Source organism: Sus scrofa, chromosome 9 (genome assembly GCF_000003025.6).
Source record: "Sus scrofa isolate TJ Tabasco breed Duroc chromosome 9, Sscrofa11.1, whole genome shotgun sequence".
Taxonomy (NCBI): domain Eukaryota; kingdom Metazoa; phylum Chordata; class Mammalia; order Artiodactyla; family Suidae; genus Sus; species Sus scrofa.
Genome location: NC_010451.4, coordinates 68,854,484 through 68,881,041, shown reverse-complemented (window position 1 = coordinate 68,881,041; position 26,558 = coordinate 68,854,484). Strand labels below are relative to the sequence as shown.

At 35.2% G+C, this 26,558-nt stretch overlaps 1 long non-coding RNA gene across 2 annotated transcripts in view; it reads right to left on the bottom strand.

The window, feature by feature from the left end:
* The window catches only part of LOC110255471, a 250,550-nt gene continuing 228,476 nt past the window's right edge, over positions 4,485-26,558 (bottom strand). Inside the window, exon 3 of one of the 2 annotated variants that reach the window (XR_002335796.1) lies at positions 4,485-5,666. This is a non-coding gene — a long non-coding RNA (uncharacterized LOC110255471). Of the gene's footprint in view, positions 5,667-7,663; positions 14,149-26,558 lie in introns of those variants that run through there. The other variant, XR_002335795.1, reaches the window with a different exon arrangement.

The following is a 26,558-nucleotide window of genomic DNA, read 5'->3' as shown; positions in this document are numbered from 1 at the left end:
CTCCCATATAATCCAGCAATTCCACTCTTGGGCATCTATCCGGACAAAAGTTTCCTTAAAAAAGATACATGCACTCGCATGTTCATTGCATCACTATTCACAGTAGCCACGACAGGGAAACAACCCAAATGTCCATCAACAGATGATTGGATTAGGAAGATGTGGTATAGATACACAGAATACTATTCAGCCATAAAAAAGAATGAAATAATGCCATTTGCAGCAACATGGATGGAACTAGAGACTCTCATACTGAGTGAAATCAGCCAGAAAGAGAAAGACAAATACCATATGATATCACTCATATCTGGAATCTAGTAGAAGGCACAAATGTACCTTTCCACAGAAAAGAAAATCATGGACTTGGAGAACAGACTTGTGGTTGCCAAGGAGGAGGGGGAGGGAGTGGGATGGATTGTGAGCTTGGGGTTAACAGATGCAAACTATTGCTTTTGGAATAGATTAGCAATGAGATCCTACTGTGTAGCACTGAGAACTATGTCTAGTCACTTATGATGGAGCATGATAATGTGATAAAAAAGAATCTATACATGTAATGTAAATGAGTCACCATGCTATACATAGAAAAAAAAATGTACTGGGGAAATAACAATAAAAAAATCCAGGGGTATATTTTGTAGATATTGAGAAAATGATTCTTTTTCTTTTTTTTTTTTTTGGTCTTTTTTTTTTGCCATTTCTTGGGCCGCTTCCATGGAATATGGAGGTTCCCAGGCTAGGGGTCTAATCGGAGCTGTAGCCACCGGCATATGCCAGAGCCACAGCAACGCAGGATCCGAGCCGCGTCTGCGACCTACACCACAGTTCAGGGCAACGCCGGATCGTTAACCCAGTGAGCAAGGGCAGGGACCGAACCCGCAACCTCATGGTTCCTAGTTGGATTCGTTAACCACTGCGCCACAATGGGAACTCCGAGAAAATGATTCTAAAATTGCTATAGAAATGCAAAGGATCAAGTATAGCCAACAAACTAGTAAAGAAGAAAGTCGGGGAACTTAAACTACTCAATTTAAATTCCTGATACAAAGTTATGGGAATCAAAACAGCAAGTTACTGGAGATAGAATAGATACATAAATCAATGGAATACAAGAGAAAGCCCGGAAATGAAACAGCAATTCAATGGAGAAAGGATAGTCTGTTCAACAAATGGTGCTGGAAAAACTGGACATCCTAAATAAATAAATTTAAAAAATTTTACAAAACCCATGACACAGCCCTTCCACCTTAAATAAAAATGAACACAGAATGAATTTTACCCCAAAATGTAAAACAAAAATCTATAATACTTTTAGAAGAAACTTAGGAGAAAAATATGTTAACTTGGGTTTGGTAATGAGTTTTTAGGGAAAATACCAAAAGCATAATCCAAATAAGAAAATATTAGTAAGCTGAACTTTATTTAATCAAAAGTCCCTTCTGTGTAAAAGACACTGTTTAGAAAATGAAAAGGCAAGTCATAGACTGGGAGAAAATATCTGCAAAACACCTATCTTATTAAAATAAACTACACAAACATTTAAAACTTAACAATAAGAAAGCAAGCAACCCAATTAAAAAGCAGGCAGGAGTTCTGAACAAACACCTTATGAAAAAAGATGTAAAACAAAAAAACAAAACATCATTTGTCATTAAAAAAATCACAAAATAAAATAGCAAGATAACAGTTAACAACTATTAGACTTACTAAAATACAAAATTTGACAATTGCTGGAGAGGATGTAGAGCAATAAGAATTCTCATTCCTAGTTGCTGGAATGCAAAATCACACATCTACTTTGAAAGATCATTTATCTGTTTCATCCAAAATGAAACATAATCTTACCATATGATGGAGCAATTGTGGTTGTAGTTATTTACCACTGGTATGAAAATTTAATTCCACGCAAAAGCCTGAACTAGAATGTTTATAGCAGCTATATTCATAGTTGTCAAAAGTTACTAGCAGTCAAGATGTTCTTCAATAAATGAACGAATAAACAAATTATGGTATAACCATATAATGGAATATTAGTCAATGATTAAAATAAATGAGCTATCAAGCCATATGAATAACAAGGGCAAATCTTAACTGCATATATTTAGTAAAAGAAACCAGTCAGAAAGGCTATGTATTGAATGATTCCATTTATGTAACATTCTGGAAAAGGTAAAATAATAGGGGTGGTAAACAGATCAATGTTTGCAGGGATTTGATGGGAGGGAGGAGAGATGAATATATGGAGCACAGGGAATTTTTAAAGGTACTAAAACTCTTCTGTGTGGTAATGGTAGCTACATGACACTAATCTGTGAAAATCCACAATACTTCACAGCACAAGAAGTAAACCCTAATGGATACTTTTAAAAAAATCACTTAGAAATCACATCAAAAATAAAATAAAGGGAGTTCCTGTTGTGGCGCAGTGGTTAACGAATCCGACTAGGTACCATGAGGTTGCGGGTTCGGTCCCTGCCCTTGCTCAGTGGGTTAACGATCCGGTGTTGCCGTGAGCTGTGGTGTAGGTTGCAGATGCGGCTTGGATCCCGCGTTGCTGTGGCTCTGGCGTAGGCCGGCGGCTGCAGCTCCAATTCCACCCCTAGCCTGGGAACCTCCATATGCCGCGGGAGTGGCCCAAGAAATAGCAAAAAGACAAAAAAAAATTTTTTTAAAAAGTAATAAAATAAAATAAAATACCTAGGAATAAACCTCACCAAAGAGGTGAGAGAATTATTTGCTGACAAATATAAAACATTAATCAAGGAAATTAAATAGGATGAAAAGAAATGAAAAGATATCCCATGCTTCTGGATTGGAAGAATTAATATTGTTAAAATGTCCATACTACTCTAAGCAGTCTATGAATTTAATGCAATCCCTATCAAATTACCCACTATATTTTTCATAGAACCAGAAATAATAATCCAGAAATTTATATGTAATAATAATAGACCTACAATTGCTAAAGCAATACTGAGGGGAAAAAACAAAGCAGGAGGCATAATTCTCCCAGACATCAGACAATATTTCAAAGCTACACTAACCAAAATAGTATGGTATCAGTACAAAAACAGACATACTGATTAATGGAAGAGAATAGAAAGCCTGGAAATAAACCCAGATACCTACAGTCAATTAATCTTCAGGAAAGGAGACAAGTGTATAAAATAAGGAAAAGACATTCTCTTCAACAGTAGTGCTGAGAAAACTGGACAGCTGCATGTAAATCAATGAAACATGATTTCACACCATGCACAAAAATAAACTCAAAATGGCTTAAAGACTTAAATGTAAGATATGACACCAAAAAGTCCTAGAAGAGAACACAGGCAAAACAATCTCTGAGATAAATTGTACAAATGCTTTATTAGCTCAGATTCCTAAGGCAACAGAATTTTTTTTTAAAGTAAACAAATTCTACCTAATCAAACTTACCAGCTTTTGCACAGCAAGGAAACCATAAAAAAAGGAAAAGACAAATTTTGGAATGGAGAAAATAGCTGCAAGTTCTGCAACAGTCAAGGACTTAATCTCCAAATTATATTAAAAACTCACACAACTTAACAACAACCAAAAAACATACAAACCAATTGAAAAATGGGTGCAAGATCTAAATAGACATGTCTCCAAAGAAAACATATGGATGGCCAAAAATGCGTGAAAATACCCTCAGCATTGCTGATAACTAGAGAAAGACAAATGAATTGGCACCTCACACTGGTCAGAATGGCCATCATTAACAAACTTACAAATAATAAATGCTGTAGAGGGTGTGGAGAAAGGGAACCCTCCTACACTGTTGGTGGGAATGTAAACTGGTACAACTGCTGTGGCAAACAGTATGGAGGTAACTCAGAAAACTAAATATAGAACCACCACATGATCCAGCAATCCCACTCCTGGGCATATATCCAGATAAAATTTTCATTGAAAATATACATGCACCTTTATGTTTATGGAAACACTATTCACAATAGTCAATTCATGGAAACAATGTAAACGTCCATCCACAGATGAATGGATTAAGAAGATGTGGTACATATATATGATGGAATACTATTCATCCATAAAAAGAACAATATAATGCCACTGGCAGCAATAGGATGCAACTAGATATTCTCATACTAAGTCAAGTAAATCAAAAAGAGACAGACAAATACCATATATCACAGATGTGGAATCTAAAATATGCCACAAACTAACCTATCTACAAAACAGAACAAGACTCACAGACATAGAGAAAAGACTGTGGTTGCCAAGGGAAAGAGGGGAGGGATTGGGATGGACTGGGTTAGTAGATACAAAGTATTACATTTAGAATGGATAGGCAATAAGGTCCCACTGTAGAGAAGAGGGAACTATATCCAATCTTCAGGGATAGACTATGATGGAAAATAATATTTAAAAATAATGTGTATATACACACACACACACATATATATATGTATATATACGCATACATATATATGTATGATTCAGTCACTTTACTGTACAGCAGAAATTGGCACAACATTGCAAATCAACTATACTTTAATAAAACACTTAAGAAACCTTTTAGGAGATTGGGAGTATCCCAAAATATAATACAGTGACAGAATAATCTAACTGTATCACAAATGCATAAAACAATCTCATTGAAGTGAATTGGAAAAAAGAATTTTACCAGTAAGTAATTTTGGAGATGCATGGAGGCAGTAAGACTAAAGTAAAAAGGGAAAATACATAAGCACTATACCATAGTTGATAATTTTTTTTTCTCCTCTGCAGGGATAGAGTTGAACAATTCTGAAACTACTATAAATACGTGCTTCACTTTAATAATTAAGCAAATGAATAACATATGGTGGGATCCAGTTTTCTCAGACTGAATGTTTACAGCTAAACAAGGATGAAGTCTAGATTGGTCCAGGCAAGTATTAAATTAGAGCCTGAAGACATCAGTATAAATTCATGTTTAATCTAATATGGATACAGATAGGTAAATATAGAAATTGTTATAGATATATGTAAACACATGGGGTTGGAAGGAAAACACAGTGATGAGGGTATGCCAGTGCTAACATGGAAGCCAAGTGAAAGAGCTATCCATTCTTGAAGATGGAATAATTTTTGCTGTAAATAAATATAGTACTATTACTAATAGAAATATTATCATCATTGTATTTTATGTCAAAAAGTAACATAGGTATCTATGAATTCATAATGGCAAAAAAATGACTGAATAAAATAAATGGGGCAGAATAGTTAATGCATATAAATTGAAGTATGTAGTCAGTATCTGCTCAAGAAGCTGAAACATAACTTCCTACTTCTTAAGTGCATACTCTACAGAGAGTACAGTATGAAAGGCGGGTGGGTAACTTTTACTGTGAAGAAATTTTACAAGCACTACATCAACTGGGTGATCAAAGTGAACATCAGCAGTGAAAAGTCCTGTCAAAAATATGAGCCCTGGATATGATGTAATGAGAATGGCACATTATCTCCATGGTCTCCCTCTTAAAAACCCATGACCCTAGTCTAATCATGAGAAAGACAAAGACAATACTAAGAGAGATTCTGCAAAATACCTGAACAGTAGTCCTCAAAATTGTCAAGGTCTTCACCCCCAAGAAGACCTACGGAGACTTGAGGACTAAAAGCAATGCGGTATCCTGGAGGAGATCCTGGAACAGAAAAAGTATGTGGAGTAAAGAGAAGAAATCTGGACTTTATCAACTAATGTATGGACTTTAGTTGGTAATAATTACAATATTTGTTCATTAATTGTGGCAAATATAGCATACTAACTTGTGATGTTACTATTAGGGGAAACTGAGGGTGAGGTACAAAATAATTCTCTATACTGTTTCATAAATTTTCTATAAATCTAAAACTTCTAAAATATTTTTTTTTGTCTTTTTTTTTTTTTGTTGTTGTTGTTGCTATTTCTTGGGCCGCTCCCGCGGCATATGGAGGTTCCCAGGCTAGGGGTTGAATCGGAGCTGTAGCCACCGGCCTACGCCAGAGCCACAGCAACGCGGGATCCGAGCCGCGTTTGCAACCTACACCACAGCTCACGGCAACGCCGGATCGTTAACCCACTGAGCAAGGGCAGGGACCGAACCCGCAACCTCATGGTTCCTAGTCGGATTCGTTAACCACTGCGCCACGACGGGAACTCCTAAAATATTTAATGCATTAATATATTTTGTATATTAATCCTTCATTTGCTATGTGGTTTGCAAACATTTTTCTCCCATTCTGTACAGTTCCTTTTCATTTTGTTGACTATTTCTTTTTCTATACAGAAGTTTTTAGCTTAATATACTCCTGCTTGTTTTTTGTCTTCACTGCTCGTGCTTTTCCTGTCATAGCCAAAAAAAAAAAAAAAAAAAAAAAATTGCCAAGGCCAATGTCAAGAAGCCTCTTCCCTATGTTTTCTTATAGTTTTAAGGTATAAGGTCTTATATTTAAGATATACAAAGAACTTGCACAATTCAGTAATAACAGCAACAACAACCAAAAAATCTGATTATTAAATGGGGAGAGTATCTGAAGAATCAGTTTTCCAAAGAAGACATCCAAATGACCAACAGATACAGGAAAAGATGCTCAACATAATTAATCATCAGGGAAATACACACCAAAACCACAATGAGATATCACCTCATGCCTTAAAATGGCTATCATTAAGAAGACAAGAGATGACAAGTGTTGGTGAGGATATGGAGAAAAGTGAACCCTTGCATATTGTTGGCAGGAGTGTAAATTGGCATAGCCACTTTGGAAACAGTATGGCAGTTCCTCAAAAAAATGAAAACGGAACTACCATATGACCTGGGAATCTTATTTCTGTGTGTATCCAAAGGAAATGAAAACAAAGATACTGAAAATATATCTACATACCTATGTCCATTGCAGCATTATTCACAATAGCCAACATATAGAAACTAATTATCTATCAACAAGTGAACAAATAAAGATGCGGAGATGTAGGATGTATATATGTATTATATGTATATGTATGTATACATATATATGCTAATATACATATATATATTTGGAATATTAAGAAGTTAAATTCTAACATTTGCAACAACATAGATGAACCTTGAGGACATTATGCTCAGTGAGATAAGTCACACAAAGAAAGGCAAATACTGTATGGTATCACTGATATGTGGAATCTAAAAAAAAAAATTAAAAAACACTGAACTCCCAGATACCAAGGGTAGAATAATGATTACCAGGGGCTGAGAGATGGGGGAATTTAGGAAATCTTGGTCAAAGGGTATAAACTTACAACTAGAACATTAATAAATTATAGTCAACAATAACATGTACACTTCTAAGCTGCTAAGAGACAAGATCTTAAATACTCTCTCCACAAAAAATAAACGATAATTATGTGACAATGACAGAGGTGTTAACTAACATTATAGTAGTAATCATACTGCAAATATGTAAATGTATCATATCAATACAAATCTTAAATGTATAATTTGCCAATTACACCTCAATAAAATATATTAATAAAATATATATAATATTAAAGATTTCCCTGTAGTTTACATAGATATTTGTCTATAAATTTTAATAATTTTTCTTTAGGGTTAATATTTTAACCCAAATCAAACATTATTAGGGAGAACTTGTTTTTCTTTTTCGGTTGCACCCACAGCATATAGCAGTTCCCAAGCTAGGGATCAAATCTGATCCAGAGCTATGACCTATGCGCCATAGCTGCAGCAATGCTGGATCCTTAACCCACTGCCCCAGACCAGGGATCAAACTTGTACCTCCACAGAGGCAATTCAGATCATTTACCCACTGCACCATAGTGGGAACTCCAGGAAGTATTTTTACCTTCATTCTTCCAAAGCTAACTTTTGACTGTGAATCCACAAACCTTTTTAGTATATACACACATATATACATACATACATATATACATACACACACACACATATGTACATATATGTCCTTATACTTTTCTGTAATTTTATTTGGATGTTCTAAAATTTGCATTAGGTAAGTCATTTTGAAAGTCAATAACTCTTTGTCAGTAGTATCTCCTGAGATAATCACACAGATGCAGTCACCACACACACGCACACACACATCTTTTAATTCACAAACCCTTGACAATTTTCTTTTTATAAACATCATATTTCAATGTGAAGCAGTAGAGTGTGGTTTTCTGATCCTATTTCTTGAAATAAAGCTGCAAATAGAATTGCAATGTTGAGGTTTGAATTTTAATAGATTTATCATTCTGACATTATTTAATGTGAATTTCAGAACTCCAGGCAAACCTTCATATAAAGAGTCTCTGTGAATAGAAAAATGTAATACTTCAATTGCAGAGTTTTCAAATTGAACTTAATGTGTAAAGCTTTTACACCTCCCACATTGCTGCCACACCATCAATATACAAACCCTTGTAGTGTTTCAGTACAATGTTATTTTTTATAGAGTTTCGTCTACCATGTGAAGATGTCATCTCCAAAGTTTGTTCTGTAGTTTCTTTCAAATCACATAATCTTTCTCAACATTTCCTTTCAGAGACTCTAAATGAGAGGAAAAAAGAATTAACTTTTCCGAGGCTGATTCCTTCTAGGCTGATCTTCCCGAGAGGGGCTTGGGTAACTGCAGAGCAGGACTAATTGGAAACTCAAACCAGTCCACAGAAAAGAGGTAAGGAATTCAATTCTGTGAGAATGTGAAGGCAGTGGTGGATCAGGATTGGAAGCCAGTGATTGGTTCTGTCATACATCTACCACTGCAAAGCATGGCGCCCTGTCCCTAAATAGGAGAGGGGCTTGTGGTCTCCAAACTGAAAATACTGCTGTGGCAGGTCAGTCCTACCACATCATAGAGCTGTGACTGCAATACTCTATCTGTGGTCCAGGTCAAGTGATGGTGCTTCTTCAGCCCAGCAACCAGCTCCCACTGTGATATCTGGATGCCTTATATATGTGCTTCTCCATTGCCTTTTCAGGGGGAACTACAAATCTACTAATCCTTCTACATCGGAAGTTTCTCATTACAAACATCATCCCATGCGCGATAAATGTTTTATTGGGTCACTTGTCCTCATTTGTTTAAAATTTGGTGTAGAAAGCCAAATCCACCATAGCCTTCAAAGGAACAAAGGGACCAAAGATTAAAAACATATCCAAGAGGAGTTAAGAAGAAAGTCTTCTGGAGGGGGTAGAGCTCATCAATGATCAGGATTCAAATTGCAGGTTACCAAGTTGTCACCTGTCTCCTGCATTCACTGTGATGAACTAGAGACCAAGGATAGAATTCTCTTGTTATAATTAATGGTCTTGAAGGGAGTTTCCCAGAAGCAAGCAGGCTCCATGAAGAAGAGTGGGCAACAAGAATTAGAATTTGCTAAGCTATATGAAAGGAATGATGCTCTCCTGATTTGATCTTTCTTCTTTCTCTGAAACTAAATACATTAGTCCAAGATAGGATAGTGTTGCTAGGATGCCACATGTTCTGTGTAAAAGGAAATGAAAGTAGAAAAGGCCTAGAATGCACAGCCTGGGTGACTACTTCACTTTTCAGATAGCCAGGTTATACTGTGGGGTACCAAGTAAACTGACAGAGTCACTGGATAGACTCTTCTAAGGAATCTCCCTCTAATAAGCCCATATAATGACTTGTAGACAAAAATCCAAATATGATGAGAATGATGGTCTTCCCAACCCTAACTTATGTGAAATAAATAAATTATATTAATAAAATAAAGTACTGGGAGGTAGGAATGGGGGCTTCCTTCAGCTGACAAAAGAGTGAATGGAACTGAACTGACTGCTTAATATGTAAGACATAGAGCATAGAAGGAGAGGGCTCAGAACTTCCCAGAACTGGAGACAAAAGAGACTTCCAAACTATAGCCTTTCCCTAGGAGATTAAGTTATTTAGGTGCTTGGTCCAAAGGGTAGCCAGGGGCCAATGATTTGATAGCCTATCCAACTGTGGATGCACCTCAATACCATTCAAACACTGGAGATACGTTTCTATTTACAAGTGAAACATCCAGGTGTCATTAAACAAACACAACACTCTTCATTGACCTGGAAATGCAATATTCTAGTTCTCACCTGGAACTTATTATCTTGCCCATTATTGGCCACAGAATGCAGCACACAGGAGACGCTTTCTCCAAAACCCTAGGAAGCTACATTCTGTTCTTTCTGGGATGAAGAAGAGATTTCATGCAGCATACACTTCCAACCTTGAAACGGAATTGTATCTACTGGATCAGGGCAAGTTGCCCTCAAACCTAAACCTTTTGTAGATCCTTCTCTTGTTCTGGGATCCTTGTAAAATCTGCAGTTTAACTCAGTAAACAGGTGGAAAGAGCATCTTCAAATAGAAATATATTTACTAATATTGTTGTGATTGTTGTGATTGCTCCTTTGTGTGGAGCAATGCATAAAGGTAGGAGGGAGGGTCATGTGCTATGCATGTCAGAGCCATTATAGTTCAGTATAAATAACATCAATGTAAGTGGCAATGTTTTGGGTTAGGTTTGTCTAGAGAAATATTTTTGGCAAAAAAAAAGAACATCTGTTAGTCAAAGACATTATCTCCTTGATTAATGGAATCTAGTGTATTTCATACTTAAATTAATAAATTGAAATGCTGTTCAGTGGCAGTTGCTATATAGATAAATTTGAGTTTTACACAAATTTGATTATAAATATTACCAAATAAAAATTTTTCTGGATCTAGTTATAGTGTTTTATTTAAACCATCTACCTATGTTTCATCTTTCACTTCTCCCCACTTGTGAAGCCCTGTGGTTGGCTGCCTATGTTTTAATGTTTATATACTTGCAAACATTAGCCTCTCTTGCCCATTAAATGTTTTGCTCCTTGGAGTCTTAAAACATACATATTTTTTCTTTCTCTTGCAAAGCTTTGCTCATAATGGATGCTTTTTTGCTGTTTCCAGAGGGGAATAATAACAGGAACAGCAAGGGTGGTGGTGGGATGTCCATTAAGAGAGCCTCATGCTCTGTTAAGAACTGCTTTACCTCAGAGAGCAAGTACCATTATCACAATGATTTACTTACTTTGTCTCTACATGGGATTATATCCTGTGGAAATGAATATACATTAAAAATCCTAAATAATGGCAGTGAATTTGCCTAAGAATTATGCATGTGGGTTGAATAATATTTTGGCATGCCTCAAATTCATCATAATAGTTTTGGATACCTTCTCACAGTAATTTACTTAGAAAAATACTTTCAAATTTTCACATCCTTGGCTAATGCAATTCATGTTGAGAGGAGGATCACTAATTCCCTCAATGATTCATTCTACACTTAACTCTAGAGAATGCAGGAGTCTAGAAGAAGGTATCACTTTGCAATAAATGTCAAAAACATGTTTTATCTAAATAGCTCAACATACAGTAGTGACAAAATTTAGTTAGACCTAATTTATACCCTTCAGTGGCCAAAGTAATCTATGAGTTTCTTCAAGTTCCCTTTGTCTATAAAATAAATTCAATTTGCTTTACCACATGAAGCACAAATTTAAAGCAATATTTCATAAATCTCTGTCACTGAAGATTAAAGCAATCTTTAATTTACAAATGCTGCTACCAGTCTGTAAGCTTTATGTTGCTAAGGTTTGAAAATTGAGTTAGACAACATAAAGCTGATTTTTCAACCTCACCTGCTCATAAAGCCAAGATTTGTAATAAAATAAGAAGGTAAAAGCCATTATTAAACATCCCTAAAGATCTAATACGTGCACTAATATGGTTCTAAATCCTTATCTGTCTGAACAGGATTGTTTTAATAGAACACTAGGGATAAGGCATTTAATATGTGTCCACAGTTAGCTGCTGTAGTAACTCCACTTGGTAAATTTCACACTACTTTTGAATCTGCTACATAAGGTCAAGGGGCTGCATGAGGTCCTTTAGCTCCTGTTGGACAATATTACCAGTAGATTCTCTCATTTAAGATGACTGTCTCAACACTATGTACCAATCGCAGACCCAAAGTGAAATGTAATGAAATTAAACTCTATGCTAATGTATATATTAAATTTCTAACAGACTAGCATCTAGTTATGTCAGGAACTTCCATTTCAAAAACAAATGCAAATATGTGACATCTAGGAAACACTGACTTTTTAAATAATTAGCCACATGCTTGAGTACCCATCAAGTACAAGGCACTGTGCTAAGTGATTTACATATCTTAGCACATTTAATTTTCACAACAACCCTATAAAATTGTTCTGTTATTAGTCCTTTGTTTCAGAAGAGACAACAAAGTCTCAGGGAAGATAAACCATCCAAGGACACACAACTACTAAATGTTAAAGGGTATTGTTCTTAATTAATAGACCAGTGTTTTGAGCAGTTTAAGGTTTACTGAGAATTGAGCAGAAAGATCAGAGAATCCTAGACACTCTCTTTTTCCCTCTCCCCACACCCCCAAATGCAGCTTCCCCAGTTATTAACAATTTGCTATTATGGAACCTTCATTACATGATGATACATTTTCATTATTAAAACCATAGAAGACACTAGGGTTCACTCTTTGTGCTACAGTTTCATGAATTTTGAAAAATGCATAATGTTTTATATGCCCCATAACAGTATCAGATAGTAGTTTCACTTCTCTGCAAGTCACCTCTTCTCCACCTGTTCTCCTTCCTTTGCTCTTGCTCAATCCTAACCAACCACTGATCATTTACTGTCTTGTCTCTAGAGTTGTGCCTCTTTCAGAGTGTCATATTATTGGAATTATACAGAATACAGCCTTTTCAGGGTGGTTTATGTCACTTAGCAATATGCATTTAAAGTTCCTCCATATCTTTTCATGGCTTGCTATTGCATTTTTTTTATCATGGAAAAATATTCTTTTGCTTAGATGCATCAAAGTTTATTCATTCACCTACAAAAGGACATATGGTTGCTCCCAAATTTTGGTGATTATGAATAAAGTTGCCAGTTTTTTGTGTGAACATAAGTTTTGAATTCATTTGAATACTCAGCAGCTCTGTATTAGTTTCCTAGGGCTGCTGAAACAAAGTACCACAAACTGGGTGCCTAAGAACAACAAAAATGTATTGTCTCACTGTGTTGGAGGTTAGGAGTCTGAAATTAAGGAGTCAACAGGATGGGTTCCTTCTGAGATGTATGACCAAGAATTTATTCCATGTTGCTCTCCTAGCATTTGGTGATAGGTGGCAGTCTTTTGTGTTCCTTGACTTGTAGATGCATTACTCCAATCTCTGTCTTCTTCATGCAGTGTTTTCCTCTATGTCATCACTTTCTCTTTATTCTGTGAAGTCTATCACTGTGTTCAAATTTTCCTGCTTTATAAGAACATCAGTCATGTTGGATTAGGGCTCAAATTAATGACATCATTTTAACTTGATAACTTCTGTAAAGACTCTGTTTCCACACAAAATCACATTCCAAAGTACTGAGAGTTTGGATTTCAACATATCTTTGGGGGTAATTCGAATCAACTCACAGTAAGTGTGGTTGCTGGATCAAGACAGCAATGAATGAGAGTTCTTCTTGCTCCACCTGCTTACCAGCATTTGATGTTGTCAAGTGTCTTAGATTTTAGTCATTCTAATAGGTATGCAGTGGTATCTTGTTTTTATTTGCAATTCTCTGTTGAAATATGATGGTATGTATCTTTTTATATGCTAATTTGCCATCTATACATCTTCTTTGCTGAGTTGTCTGTTCACAGCATTTGCCCATTTTTAAAGTGGGCTGTTTTTCTTATTATTGAGCTTTTAAGTGTCCCTTGTGTATTTGGGGGACAATACATTATTAAATGTGTTCTCTGCAAAGATTTTCTTCAAATCCAAAACATGTATTTTATTCTTTAACAGTGGCTTTCACAGTGCAGATAGAGCATTTCATATACTGCTTTACAGATTTATGTGCCAACCTTCCTACTACATGAGTTCCTTGACATCAGGAATTACATAATTGACTCTTGTATCCACAGTGCTTAGCATAGTGCTTAACACATAGTTGATACTCAACAAATCTTGTTAAATTGCATGCATAAATATTTAAATAATACTCCAAAATTATACTTCCCTGATTTTAAAGCAATGAAGACTCAAAGCCCAAAGTAGCTCTCACAAATGGTGATGACTAAAGGAGAAATACAAAATAAAATACTTTAAAATGTAATAATGAAAATAATCATCATGAAATATAAAATAATGAAATGATCATATTTTCATGATATAAAATATTTTGTGTATTTCAATTGTTACTGTAAATATCAAATAAGGTTTTTTAAAGGAAACTAAATACTATATAAGAGACTCTACTTTAGCACATTAAATAAACATTTAAGGATTTCTTTAGACTAATTACAATGAGATTTCAACAGAGGATAGAAACATTTCATCAACATATATTTTCAGTAATTTATTGATACATAACTGCCATGGATAAAAATAGTGATGCTTCCAGAGCAATCATATTATAATACTGTAATACATTTTTTCAAGTTCCACCATCTAGGCTCATTGAAATAAAGGGTATGGCCCTGCTCACCAAGGCACAGTAGAGAAATTACAGACTAAATCATGTTTCTTAGTAGAGACAAAAGTTCTTGCTGAAGTTTCAACATGAGGCAAAAGTACCTCTTTTAGGACAAAACAAAACATTTTATTTATAAGCCTACTTTTGACCTTCTATCCTGATATTTATCAAAAGAAAAGAACGAGGTACTCCAGAGGAGGATAAACCAACTGTTCAGCCTGCAGCTAATTACTGTGTATAAACCATGAGCTAAGAATGGTTTTTAAAATGTTGTAAAAAATATATGAGACATAGACCACGCAAGGCCACTAAGCCTAGAATATTTACTACATGGTTCTATGGAAAGAGTTTGCCAACCCTTCCTTTAGAGCAGCTCTGTCTAGTAGAAATTTCTATGATGGTGGACATGGTCGATACCGCTGCTATCTCAATACGGAAGTCACAAAACTCATGCAGCTATTGAGTATTGGAAGTGCAGCTACCCCTTTGAGGAAATGGATTTTATTTGTACTTACTTTTAATTAATTCAAATGTAAATAGCCATATCTACTTGGTAGCTACCACATTGGACAGCCTAACTCAATTTACCCTGTTCCAATAATCTGAACCTTTAAATGCCATGAACAATGGATGGTATAGAAGCCAAGCCACCAGTAGCTAATCACTACTTAGTTATTTGGATAATCTAATTCCAAAAACACTCTCCTCGCATTCCATCTGTGTCTTCTACTTCTCTCTCACTCATTCCCTTTCAGTGCATTTTCAGCTACTTGCAACACTGTCAGTGTTTCAAGTGGAAAAGTGGAATACAAAGACAATTCAGGACCCTACTGCAGAGGGGCAGATGTATTTCTGTAAGATTAAATCAAAACTCTAAATTATTGCCTTACAGGAATGTAGATGGAAGCTAGATTTATCTTTGTTTTGGTTTGCTTTGTTTTCATATTTGACTGAATGATACAGATCTGACACATTATGAACTGACCTAAAGTTCCAGCTACCATGTATAATGTAATTTCTGTGGAGAATTTTCTTTTGAGTTCTACACACCTAACTTTAAAACTTACCACCAACTTTCTGACAAATTAGGAATACACTGTATACAGTTTAACAATAACAATCACTCATTTTGTGGTATGGTAAGTCATGGAAAAATATCCACTTGAGTGCTATGGATACTTTTCCGTAATTTCAAAGATGATACAAATAGTCTCCATTCAAAACTAGACAGTGCTTTAGTACTTGTTTGCACTTGACTATCACCTCTATTCTAAGGTAGTTTTATTCTATCAGAGTGACATTTCTAAAAACACCTTCTCCTCAGCCTAACAGGTACAAAAGCTTGTTACAAAAAGGATTAGAATTCTATATTACCATTAAAACATTCTCCAAAACTGCATTCTTTTAAATATTTTATTTCAGTAGCCATAGGATCAGGATTAGATTCTGTATAATGTATGTGCATTATTTCTTAGAACTTAGAATGAGAACTCCAGTTTGCTGATTTCCAAATCAATTAATTCGAGAAGTAAAAATTAGTTTTTGTGCCAAAGTAATTGTTGGTTAGAGTTGTTGTTGTTGTTGTTGTTGTTGTTTTGAACCAGAAGTTAGTCTATCTTCAGTGCATTTCTTTGTTAGCCAAAAATATAAAATGGGCAAGAGATAAAGGTTGAGAATATCAATTAACCATTTTTAAAGTAGCTGTCAAAGGCTCTCTCCAGAAAAATTCTGAAGGAGAAATGTCTATGCCTAGAGTAAATGATACAAAGCATAATAGAAACATGCCAAGTGATTTTTATCTCTAAAATATGGCTAGTAAAGGAAAACTGCAATTTCCATGATAGGGAGAGAGAGAAAGGAAGATCTGTTTCTTTATAATTTTTTGAAAGATAGTTTCTCATGCAGTACAATTGTATGGGAAAATAAAAGATATGCATACATGGATGTTTGGAAACCCTGGTGTCCTTTTCATTGAAAGAACAATGCAACCAGAAAATTGACTGCGTTTTTAACTTTTTTCAGGATATTAATATTGAGCCAAATTCTCCCAAAAATGCTTGACAAAAAAAATGTGCTAAAACCGCTTATAAAACCTTCTGACAGATTTAAAAAAACCTAATCACTGGCAAATTACTGGTGAAAACTTTGTATATAGAAATATACCAATGATACTTTAAGGTTTAAATTTTCCTGGAAGAATCAAGAAGCCTTCATAATTCTTAGGGTTTTACATTACCTACCAATTATAAGACCTGATTAAACTGTGTATTAACTTGGGCAAATCGAAGAATTTCAATTTTTGTTTTGCATATGTTCAGGACAAAGAAATTCAAGGCATTATACTTCACTTAACACTCTCACAGATTGAGCCCCACAAAAGAGAGAAATTCAAAAAGGTTATACTGAGCATTCAAGGGATAATAATTAAATGGGAAAGCAGTAAGAGCTCAGGCTGGACAGATGGCAAATCTAAATACCTCGAGATTAAGAAGAGAGTTAAAAAGGGCCTTAGAGATCAAATAGTTGTTTTAGAAAAAAAAAAAAAAAAAAAAAAAAAAACAGTGCATTGAGTCCTTCTATTACATCTTCTATACAGTTTCAGTTTCCATTATTCAGTAAACAGGGAGTTCTCAACCTCTCAAGCTAGGAAATTCTATGTTTGGAACATTCTCAATGTTATAAAAGCCCTTTGAAAAAGTTATAAACCTACTAAAAATTGATTTCTTATATTTTTCTCATTACATTCTGGTTTGTCTATCTCAGGTACCAGTAGGAACTCACTTAACCTAAAGCTTGAAATGAGTGCCACGTGTCTACTCTAAGACCAGAGCAGTAACCACTCTGACAGTGATGGGCTCTAAGGATTTGAGATACAAATACAGTTCATTTCATGGATGATTAACACAGTAAAGATTAAGAAAACACTTTCCATGGAAAAACTCATCAGTATCTTTGATTTCAGTGTTGACTTTGAATTTCATTTGGAAAGTTTGCTGAGGAAGTTATTTTCTTTCCCCATACAGTGTTGTCATAAGGATTTAACAAGAAGATTAAAGTATTTTGAAATATAGATACCATAAAACCACTGGCATTATTGTTATTTAGTAAGTTATAGTGGTAGCAGCAATGACAGAATTGCTTTTACATGAGGATTTTCATAAGAATGAAAAAGAGATTAGTTAAGACATGTGGCCAGAAGTACCAAAAACCAGAACCAGTGTATCTTAAACCACAACCTACAAACAATCCTTTGGAACCTTCTTTAAATGGAGATTTTTTATTCCCACTCCCACTGATTCTCATTCACTATTTGTATTCTGCACTTTATCCCCAGAGGAAACAAAATAGAGCACATTTTGAGAATCACAGGTTTGGTCCCAAAATAAGGAAACAAACTCTAACATTAATGATGAAATAATATTCTGCAAACACCAGGAATCAAAGAATAATTTGAGAAACACACAAAATAAGTTTTGTTGATAAAACTGCTATGTATGGACGCATAAGAAATATGAGGCTGTCTACTCATTTACAAGTAATAAGAATAAAGAGATCAAATGCCCTTTCGATTATCTTAATTATTGATGGGGATTTGAAAAAGCAAGTACACAGGCAATTAGGAGGAGCGTCCAAGAAAGGAATGACATTATTCAGCCTGATGTTGGCTCCCTTACTTAGACAGTATCTCTTAATAAATGACCGATTTGCTCAACACCCCCCCACACACCAAAAAAAAAATAAGCTCTACTCTCTGTTATCAATGTGATCTTGGACAGGCTGCTTAGCTTCTGGGAACCTCAGTTTTCTCTCTTGTACAAAGATCATGGTATCTGTCCCCTTCTGCTTCAAGATGTTGTTGTGTGAATCAGTTTAAAAAGGAATGAAAAAGAACTTTTGAGACTATAAACACTATCATGTGGATGGTACATGGCTATAGTCAGAAATTTCCTATTTAACCTGCTTCTTCAAACGCCTAAATAAGTTAAATCCATAGAAAGGTCATGGTTTCAGGGGAAATAATGACAGGTTCTGGGGGCACCTTTCCATCTTAGACCTTCCTGTGAGTGAGGTGAGGCTCATTGAGGAATGTAACTTACACGTATGGGCACAAAATAACCTGTCATCTTCTGAATGGGTTTCACAGTGATTTTGAAAGTGCATTTGATGAGTATATCATCATAACCACAATTGACTCTGGGGAGCAAGCCGGGACCAGTACTGTCTTTTCAGGTTGCCAAAACTTAACATATGGCTGGTAGCTGGAGCTTTGACAAACATGAAAGAAAGTGAAAGAAGATCTTGCCATCTGGTAAACAAAAGGTGGTGGGCTGCAGGATTTTTCCATTTTTTATGAGACTGCATATTCTCATAGACTAAAATGAACATATCTACATAGAAAAATTTTTTTAATTTTAATAAATTTAAATATGAAAGAACTCATTAGGTTACTGTATTCTTACCACTCTTCCAATATTATTTTTAACAAATTACATTTCTAAGTAATGTATTCATGAAAACATGGTTTGGCATATATATCAGACTCTGCAACCACAGAGTATAGCATGAACTGTTAACATAACACATTGCTTTTCCATTACTATAATCATATATGGCCCTCCAATGAATGTACTTAGGTATTACATGCTGATGAGTTTTAACTAAGCCTAAATACAAATCTAAGACATTTTAAAATTATGTGGTAAAGCATACATACTTTTAATGTAGTGCCATACTACACAAACTCATTAATATACCATGGCAATTTTTCCACTTGAAATCTAACTTTTCCTCCTTTTGTCATGTTGAACTGGTGGGAAGAGTAATATTTTACAGTTAAAGATTGAGTGATTAATATCCATAATTATAAGATGTGACTGAATTAAAATTAATAACCCTTTTATTTGAAGTAGATATCTCTTAAGCCTTAATTGCTGATGTAGCAGTCAACTGAGAAAATCCTTGTTAATGATCTGCTGTAGCTCTGAGGAATGTTGAATGAGTAAGAGATTTTTCTCCAGTAGAAATATTTCCCCCAACTGCATATGGCTTGTCAGGAGAAGGATTGGTGGAGTGGACAATGGAATCCAGAATTAAATTTCAGTCAGCCACAGAGTCAACCATGACATACACATAGAAATGTATGTATTAGGAATGATTCATCTTCATGAGAAGGCTGATCAGTGAAACTCTTAACATAAAGGAAAAAATGATAAAGAATAATATTTCCTAGAGCTTATTTTTTTACGAACATATGGAATATATTTTGTTATAGAACCCCTATCTGTTCACTCTTGCTTTTTCATCAGTCCTTTGCTTGACTACTTCTTACTTCTGTGCCACTCGGTGGGTACTTTTCTGCTGAGATAATTGTTCCTGGAAAGGAGACTGTTAACGGTTCTGGCAGCTTAAACTCTCCAGAATTAAACATCTGATCTCATCTGCGTTAGCCTCCTTTCGCTAATTTAAAAATCATTGCCCTTCACAGCCTTTACAGAAGGATTTCTCATTATAAATATGTGTTACATAGGAAAGAAATATGGTCAATTTTATGAGGTGATCTCTCTTTGTAGAGAAAGAAAGAAGGAAAACAATATTCACTGAAGCCCAAAAGGTGCCAAGTTTTATGCTAGGTATTTCGGATACAACATTTACTCAAATTCTGACCACCACCATGTGAAGTATTTGTGATTTCCATGTTAAAGTTTTAAAAACAAAATCGTACTAAGGTTCAAAAACTAGAGACAAACTGATGGTTAATAATGAAACAAGGATTTGAAACACGACTTCAAATCCATGTGTTGGAGGGTCTTTTTTTTTTTCCCAAGCAATTGGATGCATCTATAAAATAATCTGTATTTGGAATAGAAACATCAGGTTTGAAAAGTGTGTTTTGAATTAATTATGCTTGGATGGAAACTGTAATGTGTTCAGGTCAAAACTCTTGATATGTGTCAAATAATGTATAACCATGTTTCCCAAACTGCAACGGTGCTGTGGAATCTCAGAGCAAATTCACCAGGTACTATGGAATATTTTTAAATTTAGGGGTAACAGAGTGAGACTCGACATCTGTCAGATTACTGTAAACTGCTAGCTTGAAGAAGTTCAGTTTCAGGAATAGATTGTGCTAAACTCCTCTCAATGGCATATGTTTGCATAGCTGGATGTTCAGTGTGATTGCTGTAATGAAAAGCAAGTAACAAGCAAAAACCAGTACACAACAGGTAAAATGAGAGTTCTGGTAGGATCTAGTCTGTTTCTAAAAACAAAGAGATCGTGCAGTCTCAATTAATACAATACCTCCTATTAGTAATTGCACTTATCTAAAATTTAAATACATGTATATTTTATAATTAATGTGTATTATTTTCTTCAAACATCTAATAAGTTATTACGACAAAAATTTTTGTCTGGACTTCACTGCTTAATAAGTGGAACTCTGAAGTCTTTCTTTTGGCCTTAGGACATAGAGACAAAATTACTGAGACACTAAGGATTCCAAGAAACAAGAAAGCTTGGGAATCTCAGGAAACATTTGGAGTCTTCTTCTGAAAAAAAAGGTGTCTTTGGATTTGTACATATAAGTTAATCATGTGAGTAACTCAGAAATAAATGAAGATTTCTTTTTTTTTTTTTTTAAGGGCCACACCCATGGCATGTGGAAGTTCCCAGGCTAGGGGTTCAATTAGAGCTACAGCTACAGGCCTACACCGCAGCCACGGCAACACAGGATCTGAGCCTCATCTGTGACCTATGCTGTACCTAGCAGCAAAACCAGATCCTTAACCCACTGAGTGAGGCCAAGGATCAAACCTGCATCCTCATGGATACTAGTCAGGTTCTCAACTGGCTGAGCCACAACAGGAACTCCCTAAACGAAGATTTATTTCATTGTGCTTCAATCTGTTGTTCTTTAGACCTAAAACCAAGGTAATCTCAGTGAAGACTATTTCAAGAGAATAATGATTTCAAAACATTTCTCAAGATGAGCTATAGCTAGGTCTTTTGAAGCTGTGTGACTTGCAATTTGACCTTCTGAGCCGAGCACGGCTACCTGTGTCCTATAGTATAAGGGAAAGAAAGGACTTGACTCCAAATTCGAGTTCTCCCATTTGCTGACAAAACCAGTCAAAAATTAGTCATGCTGTTCTCATATGCAGATGAGTAGAACTCAGTAAGAAGCCTGACTTCATATGGTTCTATTGTGATAATTAAAATCAGTATGAACCAAAGTTGATTCTGGGCACAAAGCACAAAATAAATGCTTAATAAACATTCCTGTCTCCCTCTTGAACGCACTCTCCCACTGCAGAGGGGATCAATAATCAATATATAAATCTCATAGCCAACATTTCCTTCTATTTTATTCTACGCTAAATATGCACTGTAGATAAGAAAACTACAGTCGCAGAGAGCTTCTTCAAGGCTTTATTCATTTTTCAGTCAAAGTTCACGTTGATTTTCTTTGGGTCATTTCTACCCCCCCCCCAATAATACTTCATTCTCGATCTATTTAATTATCTCTCCTGATCACAAATATGAGACCAATATATCCAAATATATCCAAATATACACCTCTATTCAAAGTTTTCAGTGGCTCCCTATTGTCTATAGAATAAAGTCTAAATGATGGAATATATCCATCAAGCTCCCTGTCCCCCCATCACAGAGACAACATTCCTATTTTTTGACCACACTCACAGCATGTAGAAGTTCGGGGGCCAGGTATGGAACCCATGTCACAGCAGCAACCAGAGCCACAGCAGTGACAGTGCTGGATCCTTAACCCACTGAGCTCCCAGGAAACTCCCAACTTTCCTATTTTAAAGAAATATAGTCCAAGGGTTAAGAGTAGACTCCAGAGTTAGACCTCTCTGTGATTGTAGGCAAGTTACTTATCCTCTCCATGCCTCAATTTCCTCAACTAAAAAAATGGGAAAAATAACAGAACCTACCTGCAGCGGTGTTTGTGCAGAGTGAATGAATTAAGATATGTACTTAGAACAGGGCTTGGACCTGAGCACATGCTGTTCAAGCGTTAGATTACTCCTATTACTACTCACACAGTCTTAACTTCAACAAACTGGATTGTATAATACGTTCTGACTAAAACCCACATTTTTGGATGTCTGTGATTTTTCTTGTTTTCCATATATTTAAATTTCCTTTCTAAGCTTATCTCTAGTTTATTAACCTTTGCAAATTCTATTAGCCTATCCAAAGCCTCCCTATGAAGCTTTTCTTTTATATCTTAGGGAAATTAGTTTCTACATTGATTTTCTGGTAATTTTATTCCTTATATGACTACCTATTTATTTTCTTCACAGCCCTAATTAAAATATATAAGCAAGTATTTCTTTGTTGGTTAACCTGTTAAGAGTCTACCTTTAAAATTCCAGAGATTCATGTGTATGTTGTGTTAATCTTGCACATACAGGTTATAGTATTTGTATATTATTGATGCATAGTTACATAATATGTAAATTAATGGATGAATATATATCTACTAATCAATACAGATATGCTTTTCATCTTTTTTTTTTTAGGGCCACACCTGTGAGATATAGAAGTTCCTGGGCTAGGGGTCAAATTGGAGCTGCAGCTGCCAGCCTACGCCACAGCAATAGCAACGACACCATCTGCGACCTATGGCACAGCTCACAGCAATGCTGGATCCTTAACCCACTGAAGAAGACTAGGGATCAAATCTGCATCATTATGGATACTAGCCAGGTTCTTAACTTGCTGAGCCACAATGGGAACTCCTCTTTTTCATTTTGTATATACTACAAACAGTCCCCCTGCCTTGGTGGTCCAAATATTCCTTCTTTTCAATAATGGCTATTATGTTGATAAAATATATCAAGAGAGTATTATATCAAGACAATATATCAAATGATACATGGCTTCAATTTGCTAAAGTATGCTATGAAAGAACATAATAATGAAATAAGACACAATATCTATTTCCTTCCTTCATTTTGTTATGGCTGATAAAAATATTGGATTAAAATCACTGAACCTATCTCATATTTATAGTTTATGCAAAAAACATCTATGTATAACACAGTCAGACAGCTTTGGAAAAAAATCTTGAAGAAAATGCATATTGCTACAGGAGCTGACTAAAAATATATGGCTTTTGTTTGGATGATAGCCCTTGTATATTTTCTCCATGACACAAAAATGTAATGTGTATTTTTTCAAGTTTGCAGAGGAAACAATGGGTGAGCAACTTAATATGAACAATATCTGGAGTGAAAGTTGTATTTAATAAAATTAAAGACAAGAAAAACCATTTATGGTTTAGGAATACATAAATATGTGATGAACCATAACAGTTTATGGGAGAAGAAGCACAAAATTCACTAAGTGGTTCCTCTGAGGGAGTGGCAGTGATGGGAGGAGAGGAGCACAGAGGAGATGAACGTTATTGGTGATGGTGCCATATTTACACTGTGTGGTGGGTTCAGGAAAGTCTTCATATTTTCTCCTTTAAGACACATATATGTTATTTACATTTAAATATACATTAAGTATATTTTAAAAGAAAATTAAACTATTGCATAACATTTAAAAAGGGGAAAAAAAGGAAGAATATGAGAAAAAAAAGAGAAGTAAATGCATTAAAGCTTTGTAAAGCAAAACAAACAAACAAAAAAGGAATTGTTTAGACTCACTCTGCTTCCTGTAGTAAAATTGGCATCTGGATAAGCCAGAAGCCTAACATTACTGACACTTTAGTTAATTGTATGGTTACTTTCTATTTATGGGAAGTGATCATAAATTTTCCATTTGTAGCTGCAGTATAAATTTTCCATGTTTGTGTATAATGTTTATGCTAAAATGTTAAACCCTGTGGACGTTTCTAAACTAATACTATTGAGGGCCTAATCATGTTTTCAGCAAATTGAGATAATATGAAAATTATTATAAGTAAGGAAACATTGTGACAACAGATTTTTTTTAGGAGCCAGATGCTTGATAGTTAAGATGGGTTTTAACACTGGGGGGGGGGGGAACTGTTTAGAAAGAAGAGGTCAGCAAAATTTTGTGGCAGAAATGGCTAATTTTCTACATCTGCTTGTCCTTTGATATCAGTTTCCTCTCAATGTTTTGATGGACCATGATGTCCTAGGTTAGAAGGTACATTTCTCAGCATATCTTGCAGAACTTCAAAGTAGCCCTGTGGGTTCTGGTTATTGATATGTAAACAGAAACAAACATAAAACTTCTAGAACAGGTCCATTCTCCTGGCTGGAACAGGGATAAATGTTAGAACTGAAGCATTCATCTAAGAGGTTACCTTGGGAACTGAAGTCTTTGCAGAGCAAAAAAAAAAAGTGCAGTCATGTGGGTTTCAGACTGGAGTGTCACAGCACCTTTCAACTGACTACAGCCAGACTCTTAAAAAAGAAATAAACTTATTTTTATTAAAAACCATGTTGTGTGGGCTTTTTTTGTTACCTATAACCAAACTTAATTCAATAAATACACGATCATAAGCAGTCTGATTGTTTTATTCATTTCTTTCTTTTTTTTTAGGACTTCGTAAATTGAAGGGCAAGAGAGATTAAAAAGCCTCCTAAATTCTTACTCATGAGTCAGTTACATGACCTCCAAAAAATATAATACTTTCAGATTTCATTTGTTTAAATTTGGAATATATTATCAACTGTGATAATTAAAATGATATCTTATAGAGTATACAGTATATCTTATAGAGTATACAGTAGAGGCATTTCACCTCCCTCAGTGGCATCTAGCCATTTTATGCAGAGGAAATGTTGACTCCTGGTGATCTAAGCTGGACCAATCATATTCTTTGTCCCTAGGAATCAGAACATTGAGAAAAGACAAACAAAATTGGAAACCAAAGTAGCTGAGCCACGCCAGGGCAGCACTGTAGCAAAGGGCCCTAAGTTCCTGCTGTTGCAGAGCCCCAAAAGCTCAGATCCTATTGGTAGCAGAGTTTTGGTCACCTTGCTAGCATTCACCTTCCCTTCCCCAGTTCTTACAGTACCCTAGTGTCCCATTCATGCAGTTCCAATGGTATTATCTGATCCCTAGTTCAGGATCTCTCTTAATTTGCTGGAGCCAACAGCATAACCTATCCCCATGCCACCATTTTTGAATTAAGGGTGGGCATATAATTTAGACCTCATCCTGGGTGTGCTGGAGCTGGTTCACACTAGCTTCTGAACACCAGTTACTAAATTTCTTAAAAGTCTGCAATCACTTAATACACACAGCCATTATTAAAAATTAAATCATATAAACTTATATTTAAATTATATAAAATACAGTAAAAACCAAATATCTATATCTATCTATATATATAAATTCCTAAATATTTTGTATGATTTTACTACACTTTATTAGAATCCATGTTCTTGAGATTATTTGCATTTACAGAATTGGAAACTAGGAGTAGGGCAACTGATCATCAGAGAAGTATATCTTTTTGGAATTTTCTTCAGGTTGATGTAAAGCAAAAAACATTGGGATACTTTTCCATATTTCAGGATAGGAAAGTGTCAGCCCATGGCAGAGTGGTGAATAAGTCAATTAATTTATTAATTCTGGTTGCTTAAAGAAACATCAAAGGGTAAAAAAAATTCCAGGCAGGGCTATGATACGAACTGTACTTTGTCTAATGGCACAGACTAACTTAAAACGAGAGAGCTCTAAAAAGTAAAATTTGAGACTCCTACCTCAAGGCTCAGTTACCAGGCTAAAAAAAATCTTCTATCTCTTGTAGCCATAGAGCTAAAGCTGCTAAAAGTTAAATTTAGAAATTGGTTCTCTGGGATGCATAATTAAAAATATTAAATTCTCAATATCAATAATTTTTTATGAAATATATGATATTTATAGGACTTTAGGGAATCCTAATCATTGAAACAATGGTATCCCATCATGGTTCAGCAGTAAAACACAATGAGTATCCATGAGATTTGATCTTTGGCCTTGCTGAGTGGATTAGGAATCCAGGGTTGCTGTGAGCCATG